This window comes from Loxodonta africana, chromosome 22 (assembly GCF_030014295.1).
Source record: "Loxodonta africana isolate mLoxAfr1 chromosome 22, mLoxAfr1.hap2, whole genome shotgun sequence".
Taxonomy (NCBI): domain Eukaryota; kingdom Metazoa; phylum Chordata; class Mammalia; order Proboscidea; family Elephantidae; genus Loxodonta; species Loxodonta africana.
In genome coordinates, this window is record NC_087363.1 from 45,130,001 (window position 1) to 45,152,967 (window position 22,967).

The following is a 22,967-nucleotide window of genomic DNA, read 5'->3' on the forward strand; positions in this document are numbered from 1 at the left end:
GTGGATCTGTGGTAACCCTAATGGGTGAGTTTATGTGCCATGAAAGATCTACATGTGGTTTCCAGTAGACCATGGAAAACACTGTTCTGTTTTGTTCCTCTGGCCTCACTTTACAACGTGACCATGATTTGCTGAGTGGCCACTTTTGAAGTGTCTCACTATTTATTTATTGAGGTTACATAAATGATAGGCTTCCAGAAGACTAAAAGTGGCTCACACCACCCACCAGGCCTTCAACCTGGCAGGGCTGGTCTTGACCATGAGGGTCACTCCATGACCACTCAGGCTTGGCTACAATTTCTAAAGGCCCTGTTGTTCTGTGCTAGTGGCTGATGAAACTTATTCCTAGATTCTTCTGTAGTGCCGATGAGGATAGATCTGAGGGTCAGTACTGACCATTGTTTAATCTCTAATTTTTATTTTGGAACACCGTTGAACTTACATAAACATTGCAAGACCAATACAGAAAACTCCACAAACTCTGTACTCAGCTTCAATAATTTTTAACATTTTACTACATTTTTTTTCCATTCTCTTTGTGTGTATTAATCTTTTTTTTTTTCCAAATCATTTGAGTGTCAATTGCCTCTCAGTATATGTTTCCTAAGAACAACTCTTACATAAATATAGTAAAGTTACCAAATCAGGAAGTTTAACGCTGATACGAGACATTAATCTACTATCCATGTTCCAAATTTTTCAATTGTCTCAATAAAGTAATAATGTCCTCATAAAAGATCCAATTGAGGACCGAAGATTGCTTTTAGATGTCATGTCCTAAAGACTGAAAAGTTCCTCAGCCTTTTTTGTCTTTTATGACCAATACGGGACAGGCTTTATTTATTTTTTTTTTAAATAGATTTCTTTCATTTTGAGTTTGTATCTAATGTTTCCTCATGATGAATTATGGTTATACATTCTGCCCTGAATAGTACACAGGTTATGTCCCTTCTCAGAGTATCACATCCAAAGGGTTCATGGTGCCCACCTGTCCTTTACTGATGATATTAATGATAGTTCAGTCAAGATGCTGTTGGATTTCTCTACTAGTTTTAGTCTTGCAATTAATAAGTAGTTTTGGGAGAGAGACTTTGGTAGCACTGACCATTGAGTACAAGCCTACCAATTTCTAACCCAGAAGCTTCTGCCTTGCCCTATTGATAAGAGAAATGCAAGATGAACTTCATTATAAACATTTGGACATCATTTGATATAGGAAAAGGTAGCTATAAAAAATAAATTTTGTACTTCCTCTCTGGAAAAGCTGAGATAGACTCATTTTTCCTTTTCCTCCTCACTAAGCACAACTATAAACCCTGGAAATGGTACAAGAGGCAACCAAAACAGAACTCTGAAAGGTGGTAAGAAGAATGTGATCTGGTTTGGGTCCCCAGGCCTGCAAGAACAGCAAAGTAGCAGTATGTCTTGCATTTTCCTTCCCCACATCCAACAGAAGGAGGTGGCCCAAACCCAGTGTTTCTTGATTCCTGATCTAGCAATAGAAGATAGACAAAGTAGGTGTATTTCTCCAGATCTACTGGGCTTCCTTCTGACATCAGGTCAGCCTGACAGCACTGGCAAAGGGGACTGAATGGGAGTTCTGCCGGAAATAAGTGGCCAGATGATGTACTCTCCTTTCCTGCTGACCTGAGACACCAGATCAGGTGAGTAAAGGACCCCGCTAAAGCATGTAGCCTGCTGTGAGAAGCCTCTTTATCCCTGAGGAACTAAGACTTTTCTTCCCCACTCAGACACACTGAGAAAGGAAGGAAAGAAAAAAGGAAGGGAGGGAGGGAGGGAAGGAGAGAGGAAGGGAGGGAGAGAAGAAGAAAAAAAAAACCTTGAAGAATTAGGAAGAGGAGGACACAATGGCAAGAGTAGAAATATGGATACATACAATATTCTTCTTTTCCTTATGTTTCATAAATCAGATCTGATGAATGAAACAAAAATTTTAACACTGTTATGCCCAAGACAATGATATTTAAAGTTGGGGAAGGTAACGGGACCTAAATGGAAGAAAGGTTTCCACACACTTCATTCAAAGTAATAAAATATTGATACCAGTAGACTGTTATAAGTCATTTATGTATATTGTAAATTCCAGAATGACCACTATGAAAAATGCACAAGGAAATATCTCAAAAATACTACAAATAAGTCAAAATGGAATCCTAAAAAATGTTCAAGTAACCTGCAGGAATGCAAGAAAAGAGAAACAGAAGAACAAGAACTAGAGAAAACAAATAGAAAACAAATGGTAAAATGGCAGAGTCAAGCGCTAACATGTCAATAACTACACTACACCAATTAAAAGGCAGAGATTGGCAGAGTGGATAAAAAATGTGTCCCAGCTATATGCTGCTCACAAGAAACTGATTTCAAATTCAATGACATTGGTAGATTGAAAACAAAAGGATGGAATAAAAGATATACCATGCAATCATTAAAAATACAAAAGTATTGGCTATGTTAATATCTGAGCAAAGAAAATTACTACAGACAAAGAAGAACATTACAATAAACATAAAAATATCAATCCACCAGGAAGACATGATAATCTTAAATGTGTGCTCACCAAAACACAGAGCCTCAAATACATGAAACAAAAACTGACAGAGCTGAAAGGAGAAATGGACAAATCCACAGTTATATTGGAGGACTTCGATACTCCCTACTCAGGAATTGATGAAATAACTAAACAGGAGATCAACCAGGGAATAGATGATATGAACAACGTAATCAACCAACAGGATCTAATTGGCATATATAGAACACTCTACCCAAGTAGAGCAGAAAGACTTTTTTTTTTTTTTTTTTAATGAGGTATCACTGCTCACCTATAAGAACGGCTAACATAAAAAATTGTGACAGCACCGAATGCTGATGACAATGTGGAGAAACTGGATCACTCTGTGTTGTTGGTGGGATTCTAAAATGGTACAACTACTCTGGAGAACAGTTTGAGAGTTTCTTAAAAATATATATATATTGGTGAGGATGTGGATCACTACCCACACGACACCGTACAACCCAGCAATTGCAATCATGGGTATTTATTCCAGGGAAAGGAAAACTTACGTTCACACTAAAAACCTGTACATGAATATTCATATCAGCTTTATTTGTAATAGCCAGAAAACGGTATTGTGGTGGTTAAGAGCTATGGCTGCTAACCAAAAGGTCGGCAGTTTGGATTAACCAGCCACTCCCTGGAAACCCTGTGGGTAGTTCTTCTCTGTCCTATACAGCCACTATGAGTTGGAATCTACTCAACAACGGGTTTTTGTTTTTGAATCAGTTCAGCTCTCCCTAAATGGGTGAATGGGTAAACAAACTCTGGTACAAACATAACATGGAATACTTGCTAGCAATAAAAAGAAACACACTATCGATTCATGCAGCCACTTGCTAGATCTTCAGGCAATTATGCAGAGTGCAAAAAAAAAAAAATGCCAAAAAGTTACATACTGGGTAATTTCATTTATATAATATTTTCGAAATAACATTTTAGAAATGTAGGACACATTAGCAATTGCCAGGAGATACGGATGTAACGTCAGTTTCCTGGGTTCTGCTTTGTGATTTATAAATCCAGGGGGGTTCAGATTTAGGCCAAGAATATGCAAACCTGTCTCGTTGCTCTGTCATTCACCATTCAAACAAATTGCAGTAGAACTCTTTAAAACAATTACAGGTAATGGCCATCAGGCTCCAGATGAAAGGGTGGGAGGGGTTCCCCTGTCTTAGAGCTCCTGTCTCCTCGCCATCCCTGAATCCACCCCCATGTCCCCATCTGCACTTTCTGAGCACTATGAACAGCATGGTCTGAAACCACCAGGCTAGAAGATCTTAAAAGCCTATGATTCTCAACACACACGCCCTTACACAAACACACACTCACACACAGGGTGACCTCATATAATTCGGTAAATAGCTTTCCCCTACATAGCTCTTAAAAAGTTATACCACTTCTTAGAAATATTTTATTTTATTTTGGGGGGGGATAAGCTTTTTTTTTTTTTTCCATCCAAAACACACTAAATAATATGTTACAAGAAGTAATATTCCAGCATTACAGTTTTGGGCAAAGATGAATCCAACCATTGACTCAAGAAGCCAGTTTTCTAGTTAAAGAAAAACTCATGGGACAAATTTCAATTGCATGCCACATCTGGGCGAACCCAAAATGTGGCCTTTGCTTAGGTATGACAAGGGGGAGGTTTAAACAGGCAGAATCTTCTATGACACGTTGGGCCTTGAGCATTTGCATGACTTCCACGTGTTCAAAGCGCTCTGTGTTTAGCCTGTATTTTACCCCTAAAACCTATATTTTATGTGCTATGACTTTATTTTTAAGTGCAGTTTAAGTGCAAAATAACTATGTGAGCCCCAAAGGTAAAAACACTGAGAAAGAAAATGGTAGAGAAAAAGAAGAAAAAAGAACGAGCACAATAAATCTTGGTATCTTATGGCTGACTTCCTATATGTTGGCTCTCAAATGGCTGTTTATTAACTAAGTAAACTTGTTTTCATTGTTCAATTGATACCTTTTTCTGTTATAATTGTTTGGAAATCTTGGGCTGGGATGCATCTCAGCATCTTTTTCATCATATCTTTTTCCCCTTAATATTATATGGAATATTTTTTCACTTAATTCAGAGTTTTCATAAATGAATTCAAGTCATAAAGCCAGGGGGTTAATATGTGTGTGTGTGTATAAGTGTGTGTGTGAGTGTGTTAAACAAATTATTCACTCATTTCTAATTCAGTTATTCATGGCTTTTTAGGACCAGCTTTTAGACCAGAAAGTCCAATTTTGATGCTACTAGCAATCTGCCTAAAGAACCTAGCTAAAACACAAGAACAATGCAGAGCAGCCTGAACTGTCACCTGGAGCATCAGTCTTGTTGGCAGATGTCATGATGGCTGTGCCTTCACAGTACAGGATAGAGAGGACCAGTGGTTTAAAGCTACTAGATCTGGGTTCAAATCCTGACTCTGCCTCTCATCAACCGGTAAGTACTCATGTGAGATATAACTTAATTCACCTCGGATAAGTTAAAAAAAAAAAAAAAAAATCTGTGGAGACAGTTTTATACCGTGAGGGTGGTATTAGTATCTACTTCTCAGGGTTGTCGTTAAATTAGCTGAGGCAGGAAAAGTCCGTAAAGGAACACCTACACCTGGTAAGCAATTAGTAACGGTTAACCATTATCACAAGTTGTTTTGGTTATTGTTGGAATTAGTGATACCTGTCACCTTGTCTCCATCTGTGTGAGGAATGTTCTTTGACACAGATTCTAACTCTTTCTGTTTACCAGGTAGTGCCTTATTCTGGAAGGAAAAATAAAGATCTTTCTAGATCACTGGTTCCCAGAAGTGAAACACCAGCAAAAAGCAGTGGAAACCAAAGGAAGAGGGTCTAAAATAAGACAGCCAACTTTTTCTTTCGCCAAGGACATAAAAACGAACAAAATAGTCTGCCTACCTTCTATCATCACCATTTCTTAAAACGCAAGAACACTCTAATACTCACAAATAAAAGAGGAAAAAAAAAATCCCAGAATAAAAGTAATTGGAAACATTTAAATTTATGAAACATCTCATGATGTTGCACTTTTTCTTATTTTAGAACAAAGTGAAACATTTTCTTACCTACTCGTGAATTGCTGGAGAAGAACAAATATTTAAGTGCTTCCAGTTTTCAGCTTCACTCTAACGTGTGAGCTGTGTTTGTGAACACGAGTTAATAATCTGTGCCATTAACTACCTACGCAGTGGCACCAAAGATTCTCTTGGTGTTGTGCCAATAGACAAGCAATATGAAATGGCTGCTTAAAAAAAATATATTTTTCGTCATCTCTGAAAACACAGAATTAAGACAGCAGAAAGGCACTCTGGGAAGACAGGGGCTGCTGGCACATTTATTAAAAGAATCAATAATTTCTGAACTTTGTTAAGTACTTTCTGGTCCTTTGGGAGGATTTGATGTTTGTCCTGTCTTTGGGTTCAAATTTAAATCTCTTGTGTTTAAGTTTCTTGAAATTTTTTTCAGTGTATTCAAACAGGGAAAGGAATGTGCAAACTAAAAGGCACATCAAACTAACAGACACATTAATCTGTCTTTCAGAATCTTAGAAATTGGTGGTCCTGGAACAGAGGTCCCTCTGCCCACTTACTTACACAGCATACTTTTCTACCTAACCAGTTAATAACCAGTTGCCGTCGAGTCGACCCCTACTCAGAGCTACCCTATGTGTGTCAGAGGAAAACTGGGCTCCATAGGATTGCCAGTGACTGGTTTTTTTAGAAGTAGATTGCCAGGTCTTTCTTCTAAGGCACCTCTGGGTGGACTCCAACCTCTAACCTTTTGGTTAGCAGCTGAGCATGTTAACTGTTTGCACCACCCAGGGACTCCACTTGTCCACCTAGATGTGCCTAACTGATGTTAAAACTGATGTTAGGCAGGTTATTTGAGAAGCTCATTAAGGAAATTCATTGATAAGTTCTAACTCTCTGATAACGTGTGCATTTTAAAAAAGGCTAAACCTTAAGGAAAGGGAAGTGAATTAGGTGTATTAGTTATCCATCACTACATAACATATTACCCCAAAACTTATTGACTTAAAACAACATTTACTTTCATACGGTTTCTGTGGGTGGGGAATCTGTACATGGCTGAGCTGGCTCCTCTGGCTCAGGGTCTCTCCCACAGCCACAGCCAAGGTGGAGTTTGATCTCAAGGCTCAGCTGGAGGAAGATCCACTTCCAAGCTCACTTAGTAGTTACTGGCAGGATACAGTTCCCCACCGCTGTGGGACTGAAAGGCCTGAGTGCCTTATTGGCTATTGGCTGGAGGCGTCAGCTCCTTGACACGTAGGGTGATTCACAATCTGGCAGTTAATTTACCTCAGAAAGTGTGAGGGTGAGAGGGAAAGACAGCACCCAGGACAGATGCTACAGTCTTTTTGTAACCTAAAATCTAGAGAGAGAGAGAGAGAGACAGAGACAGAAAGAGGTGAGAAAAAGAGAGTAATAGAGCAGTGGGGGGCAGGCTAAAAGATATTTCTACTTTTTGGGGTTTTCAGGAGAAAGGTTTATCAACCACCATCAGTCACCTGGACTAATAAAACCAACTGGCCAGATTGGCCTCGCTGCTTCTGCTCTTGGCCCCTACAACTCAAACTCAGCCCCTAAACCGCAATGGTATTTTTAAAAGATAACAGATCATATCACTTCCACACTTAAAATCCTCAAATAACCTTCCATCGTACTTTGAAGAAAACCCGAACTCCCCAAGGTCTAAGATCTGCTGGCCCTTGCCCTCCACTGACCTCATCATCTACCTCTTCACCCCGCCTCTTGTTCACCTTCTGCCATCATGCTAGCTCCCTTCGGTTCCAGAACACACCATCGTCCTCTCACACTGGGGGCTCTGCGCTTTCTGTCCTTCTGCTGAGTCCATTCTACCTCAGGTCAGTATGCCTGGCTTCTTGTCACTGACACGTCAAACTCAACTCACCTCCCCAAAAAGGCGGTGCTGCTGAATCCAACGTACCCCTGTGTATCACTTCAAGTCACTTTCCACGCAACATCTCTGGCTTGCTGTTCACCTGTTTACTGGTCTATTGTTGTCTTCTGCACTAAAATGTTAGCCTCCATGTGAGTGGAAGCCTACTCCCACTTGTTCAGAAGTGTGTCCTCAGTACTTAGAACACTGCTTGGCACACACTGGGCACACAATAAGTATCTGCTGAATGGATGGATGAATATGCTGGAAAGACAGATTATTCAATCTCCTTTTTGTTTGTGTCCTTATTTGCAAAATGAGAATTTGTGGCATAGTGGTTAAGAGCTGGCTGCCAACCAAAAGGTTGGCAGTTCGAATCCACCAGCCACTCTTTGGAAACCCTACTGGGACAGTTTTACTCTGTCGTTTTTTGCGTATAGGGTCACTATGAGTCAGAATCGATGGCAACAGGCTTGTTTTGTTTTGTTTTAAGGTTGTCAGTACGGAATGGATTATGTAAGTACATTTTCAAGTAGAAAGACTGACACACAGTAGATATAAAATAAATGTTAGTTCTTCCCCTTCCCACTCCAAGGATTGTATAATTCACTTAATGTCGCTCAATAATCAATCATCCATGACGCCACACAGCACATGAATCCTCAGAATCACAGTAAGGGACCATATCCTTAACCTTTTCCTAGGACACTTTTGGGAGTTCCTGGCTTAACCTCTCACTAAAAAAGGCTGTTCATTCTCCACTGTTCCCCAGTTCAGCTTCCCTTACAACCACTTCTATCCCTAAGTCACCTTTCTTCGAGAGAAGAATCGGGTCACCCTCATTTGGTATAGACAGCCTTTCACAACTGGGGCCCAGAGTTGACTCACAGTGCCACCTTCTTCACCTTCGTCAGGCTCTTTCGTCACTGGCCTTTTGCCAAATCAGGAGACACTCCACAACTCTTTGATTAAGGGCATATTGTCCTCTCCTGGCACTGTCTTCCTTTAGGACCTAATTTGCATGTTAACTTGTCGTTGAGTTTCCCCATTTCCCCCAGGTTGATTTAAATTGCTGGCACCTTAAGGGGAACTGGTCACTTACATATCAATTTCTCCTTCCATTTGCAGTTAAAATTGGTGGCTTCTTTTCTTCAGGGCATGAGCACTTACTTGGAAACGACAAATTGACAAATTCTTTGTCTAGAGCAGGGTTAGAGTGTCTATGGGATTGAGATACATTTAATCAAACTCACTGCGTTTATAGGACTTGACTGGCCTGCCGTGGTGTTAAATACTAATTTCTAATTAGCAAAATGGTTTGACCCCTGACGTGTGTTCACACCTTCAATGCTTTCTGCAGCTCACAGCGGGGTGGTTTCCATGGTCAAGGCCAGATGCTTAGCCAGCTACGGAGAGAATTCCTCCTTCATATTTTCTAAGAACCTGCCATTGGCATGGTGCACATTCCATAGCCACTTTAATAGATATACGTACTTTTCTTTTCCTGGGACAAACCCCCTCCATCAAATCATTACAAAATGTTCTGAGGGCTCAATCAGGCATAGTGATAAGAATTATCATCAATCCTTAACCCTTAAAACTTTGGTGGTTCAGTGGTAGAATTCTTGCCGTCCATGTGGGAGAGCTGCCTTCTATTTCCAGCCAAGGCGCCTCATGTGCAGCCACCATCCATCCGTCACCGGAGGCTTGTGCGGTACTAAGATGTTAAACAGGTTTCAGTGTAGCTTCCGGACTAGGACAGGCTAGGAAGAAAGGCCTGGTGATCTGCTTCCAAAAATCAGCCAGTGCCCACCCACAGACTTCCACGTTACTCCTATCTGGGGGTCATTATACTTCCCATTTTTTAAAGCGTCTTTTTTTGAATGCATTTTGTATTTCCATGTGTGAGTACTTACTTGACCATTGAATCAGCTGTGTGCAGGGTCACCCTGGATCCCTTGGTACATATGGGTTGTGAGCCAGTGTTTCCCAAAGTGTGGTCCATAGATCGCACGCATCAAAATCACTTGTATCACTTAACAATATTATTTCAACTGAATCAGAATTTTGGAGAAGGCTGTGGGGACCTAAGAATCTGAATTTCAATGAGCTTTCCAGGGATCTGAATGCAAACTAAAGTCTGGAACTCGGAGCTCTAAGCTCTACATTTGGAGCCTCGGGTGGCTATCTTAGTTATTTAGTGCTGCCATATATAACAGAAATACCACAAGTGGATGGCTTTAACAGACCGAAGTTTATTCTCTCACAATGTAATAGGCTAGAAGTCCAAATTCAGGGTGCCAACTCCAGAGGAAGGCTTTCTCTCTTGGTTGGCTCTGGGGGAAGGTCTTTGTCATCAATCTTTCCCAGCGGAGGAGATTCTTAGTGTCCCCCGGGTCCCAAGGACACGCTATTCTCCCGGCTCTTGTTACTTGGTGGTATGAAGTCCCCATGCCTCTCTGCTCCCTTCTCTCTTTTATATTTCAAAAGAGATTGACTTCAGATACAATCTAATCTTGTAGATTGAATCCTACCTCATTAACATAACTGTCTCTAATCCTGCCTCATTAACATCATAGAGGTAAGATTTACAACATGTAGGAAAATCACATCAGATGACAAAAATGGTGGACAATCACAGAATACTAGGAATCATGGACAAGCCAAGTGGACACAATTTTTTTTTTTTTTTTAGAGGGGGGGACACAATTCAATCCATAACAATGGCACTGTTGTTAGCAGCTCTTCTGCTAACCAAAAAAGTCAGCAGTTCAAGTCCATCAGCTGCTCCTTGGAAACCCTGTGGGGCAATTCTGTGCTGTCCTATAGGGTCACCAAGACAAGGAATTGACTCAACGGCAATGAGTGTGGTTTGGGTTTGGGTTTATAAGGAGTTTCTGGATAATATAAACTGTTAAGTGCTCAATTGCTAACCAAAAGGTTGGTGGTTTAAACTTAAACACATGGGGTCACCATGAGTTGACTCAATGACAACTATTTTTTGTTTTTTAATCTCCTACTAGCAATAACGCTGCAGTACTCACAATGAATGTACTGTACTAATCCCAAAGTGCAAGCAAGGAAAGGAAAATAACATTTATGGACCACCATTTTGCTAGTTTGATTTGTGATTAATCCTTGCAACACACAGATGAGGTGGAGATTCTTGGGACAATTTCATACATTGAAGTTAAATCTCGGAGTGGTTAAGTCATTGTTAACACAGCTCTAAACCCAGAGGCTCAATTTAACTTCCAAATGCTGTGAGGTTTGTTTGTATATAACCCACTTTCCTGGCCATAAGTGGGGAAGTTGGTCTCCTTCATTTTGCACACCCCACCTCCCTCAGGAGATGGCCCTGTCCCCTTTGTGCCATCTTTTCCCTATCATGTTGCTCTAAATCTGCATTTCACCAGATTGCCCCACTGCCCATTGCCATCGAGTCAATTCCAACTCATAACGGCCCTATGGGTCAGAGTAGGCTGCCCCATAGGGTTTCCAAGGCTGTAATCTTTACATAAGCAGACAGCCATGTCTTCCTCCCGTGGAATAGCTAGTGGTTTGAGCCGCTGACCTTTCAGTTAGCAGCCAAGCACTTAACCAGGTGGTATTGCTGTTAAGTGCCATTGGCTCATAGCGACCCTATGTACAACAGAAGGAAACACTGCCCAGTCCTACACCATCCTCACAATCGATATTATGCTTGAGCTCGTAGTTGCAGCCAGTGTACCAATCCATCTCACTGGGGTCTTCTTTTTTTTCAGCGACCCTCTACTTTACCAAGCATGATGTCCTTCTCCAGGGATTGGTCCCTCCTGATAGCATGTGGTGCAGTAGTTAAGAGCTACAGCTGCTCACCAAAAGGTTAGTAGTTCAAATCCACCAGCTGCTCCTTGGAAGCCCTATGGGGCAGTTCTACTCTGTTCTGTAAGGTCACTATGAGTCAGAACCGACTGGATGGCAACAGGTTACTTAATCAAATAGAACCTGGAAAACATACTGCAGTGAAAGAGGAAAAGCATGATTCTGCTACCTTGAGGGGCCTGGCTGAATTTTGCACACTTAGTTTTCATTTTTGCCACTTAGGTAGGTAATTCTGAGCAGCTGTGCTACCAGGTTAGACTCTGTGATGGATGCGATTGTCTCCTCTACTTCCTCTGTGACTCCCAACAGCCCTGAGAACAAAGCTCTGCACACAGGAGACAGTAAACGCTCTTGACTAATGATTGCATCTGTGTCTGACAAGCACGGTATCCACTGTGTGCAGCAAATGAATGGCCTGGGTCAAAATTAAGAAGAATGGCAAGTTGCTTGTCCCCAAGGTCTGCTTCTGGGGTCATAGAAATTGGCTAGGTGGCCTAGTAAAGGTAAATGGTTAGAGTTAGTTAACTTTTATGTGAATCCAAAGATCTTTACATCTTTTTTTTTTTTTTTTTGCTCGTAGAAAGGCAGTACAAACAATGGTTATGAGTGTGGACTCAGAAACCAGACTAAACCAACTGAAACTCGCTGCTGCAGAGTAGATTTCAACTCATGGCAGCTCCATGTGTGTCAGAGTAGAACTGCTCCATAGGATTATCTTTGCTGTAATCTTTGTGGAAGCAGATTGCCAGGCCTTTTTCCATGGCACTGCTGCGGGGGTTGGAACTGCCAATCTTTAGATTAGTAGTCGAGCGCAAACTATTTGTTTCACCCAGGGACCTTTGGACCTTTAGAGCTAGACTACCTGGGTGTATTTATCACCCTCACTTACTACCTACATAACCTTGACCAATAACCTTGTTGGGAACCTCAGGTAACTTATTTGTAAAATAGGAATAAAAATAGTACCTACCTCATTAGTTAGCTGGGAGGGTTAAAAAGGTTAGCACATACCATAGTGATTGGCACACAGTAGGTGCTCAAAAATGTTGACTATTATTAACTATTGACTATTAAACACTGGTGACATAGTGATTAAGAGCTACAGCTGCTAACGAAAAGGTCCGCAGTTCGAATCCGCCAGGCGCTCCTTGGAAACTCTATGGGGCAGTTCTACTTTGTCCTACAGGGTCGCTGTGAGTCAGAATCGACTCAACAGCAGTGGGGAGCGGGCATTATTAATGGTTATTAATCAAGTATCTACTGAGAAGGTCCTATGGGATAGGCATCGAGCTAGCCCTTTGCAAGCATTATCACAGAAAAGCTCAAAGGGAGATATTTGTACCACCTTTTGGCCATGCTCCATTTGTATCTCCTTGACCTGCTTCAGAGGCCCCCTTGCCAACAGCGTTGGGCCATGCTGACGTACTTCCCAACATACATGCTAACATGATGCTGGCATGCAGGCCATCTCTCTGCCTGAGCATGTTCTCTGGCCATTGTCAGGTGGAGGTGCTGGGGAAATAATGCCTGGAGAGAAGCCCTCAACAAGTGAGGGATGGGAGTTGTAGTTAAGTACCCTAGCTTCCTTTCCACAATTTAGAGGTTGTTCTAGACACTCTCTTGGCAGAGTTTAGCTCCAGGTGCCCCGGTGATAGCCTGCTCATCCACACACTCTGTATAGGCTCCCTCCCCTTCTTGGTCTCACCTACACCCTTATGTGTTTGCTGGAATTATCTCCCAAATACTTGCACCCATATCCTTGTCTCAGAATCTGCTTTGGGGGGAATATGGACTAGGTCAGTACTGATGTTCCCATTTTACATGTATATAAACTAAGGCCCTGAGAGGTTAACTGAACTCTAGTGGTTGTACTCTTTCCTCCACTGTGCTGTAACGGTCTCTCAGTTCTTCATGTATGCCTTTAACTGTCATTAAGTCAAGTTTATAGTACTCTGGAGACATTGAGAGGAGCCCTAGTGGCACAGTGGTTAAGCACTCAGCTGCGAACCGAAAGGTTGGCAGTTCCAACTCACCAGCCACTCCACAGAGAAAGATTTGGCAGTCTGCCTCTGTAAATATTACAGTGTTGGAAACCCTGTGGGGGCAGTTCTACTCTGTCCTATAGGGTTGCTACGAGTTGGAATTGACTCGATGGAAATGGGTTTTGGGGGAACATTGAGTAGGGAAAATCTGGGAATAAAGGAAGGCTATACAGAGACAGTTGTGTATGGGCTGCTTTTTCAAACATTCAAAGATGACCGAGTGCCTGGGGAAGACAGGCAAAGACAAGGCTAATAGGAATCATATGCACAGGAATGGTCTTGCGAGTTGTAGAAATACAGAGATGCCCTCACACTAGTTGGTAAATATGACTAACCCTCCCCCAACTCAAGTGTTCCTCCCTACTCTGCAGCCCTGAAACCTTCCCCTAGAATTCCATGGATATGCCCATGATCCAGCAAATTAGGGGTTAATACAGTAGGTTGTGTCCCTGACTCCACTGCAGCAAGGGCCTTTGACAGTCCTGAATGGTCCATCCCTAGACTTTACCCCCAAACCAAACCCACTGCCCTTGAGTTGATTCCTACTCATAGTGACCTTATAGAACAGAGTATAACTGCCCCATAGGGTTTCCAAGGCTGTAATCTTTATGAAAGCCGACTGCCACATCTTTCTCCCACGGAGGGGCTGGTGAGTTCAAACTGCTGACCTTTCGGTTAGCAGGCAAGCTCTTTAACCACTGGGCCACCAGGACTCCTCCCCTGGACCTTATTGGTTATTGAATATTTGGAATATAACCTTCTTGGTAAAAGGAAGAGCAAAACAGAGATATTTACTGATTAAACACCATGTTTTTTCCCCTTCCCTTCCTTTTCAAAATGTCCCATTCATCTCAAAGCTGAAAAAGTCTACTTGATACGTCAGCCAACATAAAATTTTAATGCCATGAGCAATTACCCAGTCAGCACTTCCCCCATAGCATGCAACCACATGAAAAAGACCTCTGTCCTTAACGGACAAGACTTCCACCTAAGGCAGCAGAAACATATGGTCTTTCAACAGGTCAGTAATTCCACAGATTTCCCTCCAGTTGGCCTGGGAAAGGCTAAGTCTGCAAATTCAGAGTTACTGGAAAGCTCTGTCAGTGTGAGGCTCAGTGGGCTGAGCAAAGGAAACCTGGTACAAGGGAGGCACAGGCACAACAGATAAACAAGGACTGCCAAGTTCACATTTCAAGTTGGAGAGTTGTATCTTCCACAATAATGGAGTCATGTCTCCTGACACCTTGACCTCCTGACACCTCTTCGGGATGGAGGAAAAGGAACATGGAATCATGATTAAGGACAAAGATTTTGCAACTTAACAACTGGACCTCAGATTCTCCTTTATTCCATGCTCTAGATTAGACACTGATATGTACCAAGGCATGGTGAATGTATTTGTATGTGATTTTAATTCTTAATTGGAAGATACAGGCTTTGGAGAGATAGAGGGAAATCAGCAATCCCAAGAGAAGTGTCTGGGAGAAGGAATTCAAAAACATTCAAAGAAGATTTCAAAAGATGCATTTTAAAAAAGGAACGTATAATGATTTTCCTTTGTGTTGATCATAGCAAAGCAGAAAAAGAGAGAGGGAGAAATGAATAAAGACACACATCTCAGAAAGAAAGAATCAGAATGGGAAGCAGGCTAATAACAGCCCCACAGCTGTGGGTTTAGTGGAAGGTTCTTTCTTGGAGCAGCTGCCCTACCACAGCTAATCTGTTACCTCTGGCCACACCCCGTGGGTGCCTTTTTGTAAATAAAGATCTTGGATAGTAAGTCCTCTCTGCTCCCCTCCTATTCATTCAGGAATCCAGGTGGTATTAGTACATTAAAAAAAGGTATGATGTGTGAAGTATCCACCGGAGGAAGGAAGGGTCGGAGAGGGGTGGTTACCATCTCTTTGGTCTCTGTTTAAAGAAGACTTCCTCTTCCCTCTTAGCCCACCTTAGGGGTGAGGCTGGGCTCTGAGGCTTCGTGAAATGCAGGCGCTCTTGGCAGCTGGATATCTAGCTCTGTTGTGGGTATTTTTTGATCTTAGGCCAGAGGTGCTTCTGCCAACTCCAATAATGACCCTTCTTTCTCAACGGCAATTGTAGGGCTCTCTGAAAAAAAGAAAATTTGCACCAGAAAAGAGAGCCCAGTGTTGCAGGCTCAGGCATTTAAGGTAAGTACCCATCATATTTTGCCACCTTGTAATTTCCTTCATAAGTATCCATTCTGTGTTCAGCACTGTGCTGATGCAATGCGGTAGAGAACTTCACGGAGGCTTGTAGAGAAATGGAGCTGATACAGGGAGGAGGAATAGGCCCTGTCTGAGGGGTTGAAGAAGAGGAAAGGCTTTATGCAGGTCTTAATGAGTACACTGGAATACGTTTGGTGGCCAGAGTTCAGTTCAATGGTGGAATGTGGCACGTCAGGTGGCATGTACAAGACACAGAATTGTCAGGGAACAGATTCAAGACACTTCAGGGAGGCCCTTGTTATGGAGGATAAGATGTGAGGGATGGAACAAAGGTGGGAAGGTAGGGGGAGAAGGTGGGAGCTGGAAGGGGACCCTCCTTGGTCCTGCAGGCAGGGGAAAGCTGCACAGATGCATGACATAGTCTATTTGTATTTTAGAAAGAGTAGCAAAAACAATATTAGAGATCCTGTAGTTGTTGTTAGTGGCCATAGAGTCATCCCGACTCATGGAAACCCCACGCATGATGGGATGAAACACTGCCCAGCCCTGTGCCATTGCCATGATCAACTGCAAATTGAACTACTGTGAACCATAAGGTTGTCATTGGCTGATTTGTGGAAGCAGATTTCCAGACTTTTCTTCCTAGTCTGTCTTAGTCTGGAAGCTCTGCTGAAATCTGTTCAGCGTCACAGCAACGTACAAGCCTCCACTGACAGATGGGTGGTGGTTGCACATGAGGTGCCTTGGCCAGGAAGCCCACCCAGGTCTCCAGCACAGACGGTGAGAATACCACCACTGCCTCATTAGTAGAGATCCCAGTGGATACTTACTGTACCTGACACCGCCCTAAGCACTTTCATGTAGTGAATCCTCACAACAATCCTGGGCGGTGGGTACTGTTGTTAGTTCCATGTGACAGACAGGGAAAGCGAGGCACTGAGTGGTGAAGCAGGCAGGTGGAGGAGAAAGTCAGTGGCACGACTCAGGATTTAACCTGAGGCAGCCTGCCTCCATAATCTACCCTCCTTAACACTAACCTGTATTGCTTCCTCATGAGTGATTATGTTGGCACCCATAAAACCCATCGTTGAGTCAATTCTTACCGCTAGCGACCCTATAGGACAGAGTAGAACTGCCCCATAGGGTTTCCAAGGCTGTAAATCTTTACAGGAGCAGCTGCCACATCTTTCTCCACAGAGCAGCTGATCAGTTTCAACCACTGACCTTTTGGTTCGCAGCTGAGCACTTTAACCACTGCACCACCAGGGCTCCTATGTCAGCACAGTGATCTACTAAGTCTACTCCATCTTTTCAGAAAGGTAAATTAAGGCAGAGGCAGCAGATTTGACTCGGGAACGGTCACGGAGAAGTATTAGCAGTATTTTCAGTTTAGAAGCAATCCTATCAGCCATTCTAGTGCTGGATGTTTTTAAAAATAAACTTAAATGTAGAACAGGGACCGTTAAAAGAAGGCAGTTCAACAGGAGTTCCTAAATCTTGAATACTCCATTATAAGAATGCTCGTCCTACTGGGTTTGCCTAATAAGATGCTTGACAGTGAAATTCGAAGGCATCAAGGTCTTCAATAGTTTTGCCGCGATGTTGTGAGCTCATGACTAACTCACATCAGTCAGTCTTTTGCTCAAACCACCTTTCATTACAGACAGTCTCACCTCAAGTGGCAGTGACACTCATTTGTATAACAATGCCAGTGATGAGAAAGAGAAGAGCTACGGGTTTCACCCCTGCTCACCAGACTCCTGACGATGTAATCTGGCACTCTTGATTGAATCCTGTAACTGGCATTTATAGCCAATGTGATCTATACTGTTAATAGAAAAAAAATTAACTATCAGGGAATATACACACAAATCATGCAACTGGCTATACACCAACTTGGATGCTAGCTCCTTATTGAAGCATAAACGATTCTAGCACAATTTCAAAGAGCCACTTACCTTTCCAGTGCGTATCCATCAATGTGTTAGAGCTAGCTTTCAGAGTGTGATTTCCAACGGCAGGTATCATGTTCCCTGCTAAGATAAAGGCCCTGGTGTCCTATTCAGTCACTGTAAAGGCTCGGTTACAATATCATCACACAATAAATCAGGAACGCACTTGTTATTTATGAGAAATTTGGACTTCTTTGTATTTTCCCACTGCATCTTTTCTGTCTTCCTTGTTCTGAGCTTGTTATTTCTTTCTCACTGTCATATTTGGAAGGACTGTTAAGTAGCGCAATTGAACCCCCGCCCTGCGCCCAGCACGTTTGAATAGCTGACTGATTGCTGAGGAGGTTGGAAGGAATGCACACCTATTGGCAGAGAGGTGGGCTCCAATGGAGCGCTAACTCCAAGGCTACAAGACAAAAGAACTGGCGGACTGCCACTCCCTGGCTCTTCTCACCCCATTTTCCAAGCTGGGCAGAGATTTCTCCTTGGGCTCCCCGATCAGTCAGATGGGAGAGTGTAAGCTTTGGTGTCAAAACTGCACTGAAACCATTTTCATTCTTAAACTTTTCATTCTTAACAGTGGGAAATTAGCTGCGTAACTGGGAAAAGATCAGGCAGAACCTGCCTTCTGGAATGGGAAACACGTTCATGAACGCGCAAAACTAGCAGCTGGGGGATGCTCTTCTCTTTGAGGATTTTTCGTGTGTGTGTGTGGTTTACTGTTACAAAAACTGTTACAAGTGTAGGTTTTTTGGAGAAGCTATTTGTAAACATGATGCTACTTAAGATGCTAGAAAGAAAAGGTGGGATCAGCAAACATTGCTTGGAATGGCAGCGTTACCTGAGGGGCCAGGTGGAGTAAGTAGCCAGCAAAATGAACTCTGTCACACTAGGGACTTCCAGTTAGGACATAGGCACCATCAACCTAAACGCAGGACGGTTTTAACAGCACCAGTTATGGGGCTGGCTTACTTAAGCAATAGGACTAGGTTGGGGTGGCATACAGCTCTGTGGTTGCACTATTTTGGTTCTGAAGGTGGGGCAGAGTGTGGAAAGGACAGTCCAGTTTGACTTTTTATGATGGCCTATCACCTCTGAGCCGACAGTTATCCCTGAACGTGGCTAGAAGTGGTGCCACCAAATAGTCCTCACTAGGTGTCACAGAACTTTCTTGGGGCTGCCTCTGCACACACTTGGTAAACTGTAGATTAGAAGATTCTGACTTGCTCTATCTCCTGAGACAAACTTGCCTGCCACACCCAGCTTAATCGGATCAAGAATTAAAACTGTCCACGCTAACATGACTTTACTATTCCACGAAATTCTTTCCCAGGAAGTTAATGTTGCAAATAATTTTATGGTTTGTTTCAGGAACTTCCTGAAAATCCATCTGTCTGACCAATGGTTCACCTGATTCCCAGGAAAACAGGTTACACCTTAGGATAAATAGCCCCTTTTGGAGAAACTGAGCACTCGACTGGGCTAACCCCTCTTATCAAATGACTCAAAAAGACATGCTTTAAAACCGTCCTCACTTTGTCTGCTAATATAATACTTTTATGTCACATACTTTGCCCTATTCCCGCTTTGAAAGAAGTACCTTAAGCCAGGCCCCTAAATCTTAAAAATACCCTCCCTTGACTTCCTCTTCCTGAGATGCTATTGAGACTCTGACTAGGTGGTAGTCTCCCTCAGTGCAGTGAGTAATAAACACAGCTTTGCTTTATCGACAGGTGGTGGGATAACTTTCAGGGAGCTGGTGGTCAACACACCCAATCCCAAGCTTTAACTATGGTGTTCTATTGCTCCATTTCCTTTCACAGATCAGGGGACACTAGTGCTAGATTGGACATGGCTTCCTTCAAACTTTCAAGGTCAGGCTTAAAGATTTTATGGTGCAATTCTATCATTTTATAAATGAGAAAATTCAACATCAGAGGTTCCACAAAAAGTTGGTAACAAAGTCAGAACTGGAACTCAGAACTATAAACTTCAAGTCCTATACTTTTTCCACTAGCCCATAGAGAAGGAGATATAATTAGAGTGTAATCTTAAGGGCAATATTGACTTAAATATGTCTCCTTTACCAGCCTTCCACTGTTGGGATTCCCAGGAGTAAATTAAATCTTGAATGCTAAGATACTGGGTTTTGGTTTTAGCTACATAAGAGTGCAATGTCCCCCCCAGAAGGAGTTCCACAGACGCTATTACAGGTATTCCTTAAATGAAGAGTCCTGTAGACAAAACAGAGCTCTGGTGGTACAGTGGATAAGCTAGGCTGCTAACACAAAGGTCAGTGGTTCGAATCCACCAATCACTCCAGGGGAGGAAGATGTGGCAATCGACTCCTGTAAAGATTACGGCCTTGGAAGCCCTATGGGGCAGTTCTACTCTGTCCTGTAGGGTCGCTATGAGTCAGAATCAATTCGGTGTCAAAGGGTTTGGGGTTTCGTTGGACGAAACAAAATTTGGAAAACTCTGAGTAGGCTAAAGATTTCTATACTGTAGGTACTCTCAGAGCACTGAACGTGCTCCTGTGGCTCACATAGAATGGGCAGTTAAGAGCGTGGGCGTTACAACGGCTCAGTGGTAGAATTCTCACCTTCTATGTGGGAGGCCCAGGTTCGATTCCCAGTCAAAGCACCTCATGTGCAGCCACCTTCTGTTGGTGGAGGCTTGTGTGTTGCTTTGATGCTAAACAGGTTTCAGCAGAGCACTAAAATGGAGTAGGAAGAAAGACCTAGAGATATTCTTCCCAAAATAAGTCGGTGAAAACCCTGTGGACCACACCAGAATATTTTCTAACATATATATACCTGGAAGATGGTGCAGGACTGGGCAATGTTTCGTTCTGTTATCTATAAGGTTGCCGTGAATCGCAGCCAACTCAGCAGCAACTAACAACCACACAGATGGAAACTAAAGCTAAAAGCCCTCCCTAAATTTACTGGCCAGAGAGGGACTGTAACGGGGCAGAAAAAGTGGCATGGGCAGAACAGATTACAGGGTGAGACGTCATCTCCCCACGCTCCAGCAGGAACCAATCACTGTCTCTTCCCTGCTACCATTCCACCACCATCTCTAAATGTACTTACATCAAACTATCTTCACTGATTTTTATTCTCATTACTACCCCCCAGCTACACTGAGGCACCTTGAGGGCAACGTCTCTGCTTTGTTCATTTTAGATTCCTTAGTCACTAGCAAGGACCATAATAGACAGTGAGTGAATTTCTAGCAAATAATAATTTCAGGCTGTAAAACTCTGGTGTGGAAGAAATGTAACTGTATTAGCTTAATTGATCTAATTGTTATTTAAGTGTTTCTTTTGCTGAATAACTGAGTCTCAGGGAATTTAGTTCATACCTCCAATTGCCCACATGTAATTTATTTTTCCCCTGAAAGGAAGCCAATTTTCAGGGGATCATTGGGTCATGGAACCCTGGTGGTGCAGTGGTTAAGAGCTATGGCTGCTAACCAAAAGGTTAGCAGTTGAATCCACCAGCTGCTCCTTGGAAACCCCGTAGGGCAGTTCTACTCTATCCTGTAGGGTTGCTATGAGTTGGAATCAACTCAATGGCAATGGGTTTGGTTTTTTTGGTTTATTGTGTCATGGGGATAAGGCTAGGTGGATAACCAGATTCTTTTAGGTAAGAGGGGCAGGGTGCTAACATTTTTCATATACCTACCAACATCTATCTGCAATTCTGTCTTTTTCAAAATCAAGAGAACCGTAATTAATACTCAGTCCCAGGCTTGAACTAGGGAAGAGGGGAGGTTGGCTAGCTCTGGTTAATCAAACGTATTTGACACTGTGGATCCACTCAGGACAAAGCTTTTAAACTCACAGTGTCTACCCTTCTGGAACTCAAGCACGCTTTCTTGTAAAATATCATCTGTCATGAGTTTCAAACATGTTTCAAAAGTCTATTCTGAAACTCAAAAACAAGCAATTGACTTTTATGTCTGTGTTTTCTCTTTTTAAATCGCAGCTTTATTGAGATACAGCTCACGTACCAAAACGTTTATCTTTTAAAAGTGTACTATTCAGTGGTTTTTGGTATATTCGATGTTGTACATTGATTTATTGTTGTTGTTAGCTGCTGTCAGTCAGCGCCTGACTCATGGTGATCCCATGCACAATGGAACAAAATGCTGCCCGAATCCTGTGCCATCCCAGTAATTGGGTGCGGACAGACTGCTGTGATCCACGGGATCTCATTGACTGACTTTTGGAAGCCGATCACCATGGCTTTCCTCCATTTTACTAGAAGTTCCACTGAAATCTGTTCAGCATCATAGCAACGCGCAAGCCTCCAACGACAGGCGGGTAGTGGCTGTGCATGAGGTTTACTGGCTGGGAATCAAACCCGGGTCTCCTGCATGGAAGGTGAGGATTCTACTACTAAGACACCAAACGTCCCTGTACATTGATTACTACTATGTAATTCAGAACAGTTCGATCATTCCAAACACAAACCTGGTACTCATTAGCCGCCCATTCTCCCTTGCCCCAACTCTTGGCAACCACGAATCCACTCTCTATCTCTATAGATTTGGCAACTTTGGATATTTCACATAACTGGAATCATACAACATGTAGCCTTTTGTACCTGGCTTCTTTCATTTACCATAATGTTTTCAAGGCTCATCCACACTGTAGCATGTATCAAAACATCTGTGTGTGTGTGTGTGTCTGTATGTGCCTGGGTGAAAAATCCATTGTATCGATATACTGTATTTTGTTTATCCATTCAAGAGTTGATGGTGATTTGGGTAGTTGCTATTTTTTGGTTACTGTGAATAATATTGCTATGAATATCCATGTACAAGCTTTGGGTAGACATATCCCTTCAATAATCTTGGGTATATACCTAGGAAGGGAATTGCTGGGTCATACAGTAATTCTAGGAAACCCTGGTGGCGTAGGGGTTAAGTGCTACAGCTGCTAACCAAAAGGTCAGCAGTTCAAATCCACCAGGCGCTCCTTGGAAACTCTACTGGGAAGTTCTACCCTGTCCTATAGGGTCGTTATGAGTCAGAATCCACTCGACTGCACTGGGTTTGGTTTTTGGTTTTTTATGGTAACTCTATGTTTAGCTTTTTGAGGAACCACCCACCTATTTCCTTTCCCTGCCTTTCTGCTTTGTCACTTAAAGAGAACTAAAGCAATGAAAGCAAAATGCCTAGGAATTTTGCAGCCAAAATTGGAATACAAGGAATTGACAAGAAGGACCGGAATTGGGAAATATGTTATCATGATCAAAATATTATCATACTACGAACAAGTGAAAAAGAAAATCGGTTAATAGGAGGTGGGATTAAGGAGAGCGGGGAGTGGAAAAAAAGACACTGTGTTCATCATTCTGACCTGGGCTCAGGCAATGGTCACACCTGGTGACCAGATGTC

The 22,967-nt window shown here is 42.6% G+C and overlaps 1 protein-coding gene across 1 annotated transcript in view; it reads right to left on the reverse strand.

The window, feature by feature from the left end:
* The window catches only part of GRM7 (glutamate metabotropic receptor 7), a 1,058,468-nt gene that overhangs the window by 241,466 nt on the left and 794,035 nt on the right, over window positions 1-22,967 (reverse strand). The gene's annotated exons all lie outside the window — the stretch shown is intronic.